The 1,373-nt window shown below is 54.5% G+C and overlaps 1 protein-coding gene across 4 annotated transcripts in view; it reads right to left on the reverse strand.

Annotated features, from left to right (window-relative positions):
• Positions 1-1,373, reverse strand: part of DAPK1 (death associated protein kinase 1) — a 219,781-nt gene that overhangs the window by 25,750 nt on the left and 192,658 nt on the right. The gene's annotated exons all lie outside the window — the stretch shown is intronic.

Raw genomic sequence — 1,373 nt, forward strand, 5'->3', positions numbered from 1 at the left:
CTCCCTTCCCCCCTACCCTGGAGGACCCCCCTCTGGTTTCATGCTGAGACGCCCATGCACCCAATAAGCCTTTCTTGCCTGTCACCGCCATCTCCTCCTGGAAGCTTCCGCCCCAGGCAGGCCTGGGCCACGCGTGGCTCTCCATGGTGACCCCACATGGCTATATGATCATGGAGTGCTCTGCTCTTCTAGACCAGGCGCCCCCTTGAGGGTAGAGCTGGCATCCCAAGCCCTGGCAGGTGTAGATGCCGGGTAGACAGGTGTTGTGTACATGACCCAGCCCAGAGGGACTCATGCAAGGTCTCTGCATGATCCCCCACCTGCCAGACCATCCCTTCAGTTCCAGGTCCTGAGAGGCGCTTGTGTGCAGGTGATCTTGTCTGGCTGAGCACTGTGACTTCTGCTGTTATAACTGTTTGGTCGACAAGTTCATGTGATTCTCCCGGATGCTTTGATTTTCCGGCCTGCATTTTGATCCTAAACGAGAACTTGACATTCTCAACAGGAGCCACACTGACCCCTAGTGCACCCCCTAGGAAGACCCGCGTGGGCATTTTCAGTCTCACGTGTTGGGGATACTCCCGAGGCTGGATGCTAGGTGTCCCAGCACCGTGGACACAAAATGTCCCTCGCGGCAAAGAGTTCCCCTGGGTCCCCTGACTTCTGAGCGTCTACTAGGAGAAAAACCTGCTGATAATCATTTGAGCTGAGGACTTAAGTACATCTTACACATAACTCCGAAGGTTTTGGCGGGCACAGCTGACTACACACTGAGCTATCCACAAATGTCTATAAATTGGAGGCTGAATGTACTTTTTAAAAAAATCTGTCATGAGCGCCATACTTTTTTTTTTTTTCCAGTTGGAGTCTCACTCTGTCACCCAGGCTGGAGGGCAGTGGCACGCTCCCGGCTACCGTAGCCTCGACCTGCAGGGCTCTGGCGATCCTTTTGCCTCAGCCTTCCAAGGAGCTGGAATTGCAGGCATGCGCCACCATGGCCAGCCAAAGCACCGTCCTTCACTTCTGCAAATCACATCCCATGCTGCTGTGGTGGTGGAGTGCCATCCTGGCCCCCAGGGTCCGTGGGCGTCTGCAGGAATGGCATTCAGTGCTCCTGCGGGCGGGTGCAGGAACCTGCCTCTGTCCAGCACATGCATCCCGACACGCCGTGTATTTCACAATGCGCCTGCACCTGAGAGGGCTTTGTTCTGCAGCAGGACAAGTGCCTGGTCTTTGGAAGCTCGCTATGTAGGTGTGTTCCTGTCTGTGAATTCTTTATCCTAAGCGGCCGTGACAGTAAAGCATTTTGCAGTTTTTGTTGTTGCTTGTTAGTTTTTGAGTCAGGGTCTTACTCTGTTGCCCAGGCTAGAGTG

This window comes from Carlito syrichta, unplaced genomic scaffold, assembly GCF_000164805.1.
Source record: "Carlito syrichta isolate Samal-C Ts95f unplaced genomic scaffold, Tarsius_syrichta-2.0.1 Scaffold305656, whole genome shotgun sequence".
Classification (NCBI taxonomy): Eukaryota; Metazoa; Chordata; class Mammalia; order Primates; family Tarsiidae; genus Carlito; species Carlito syrichta.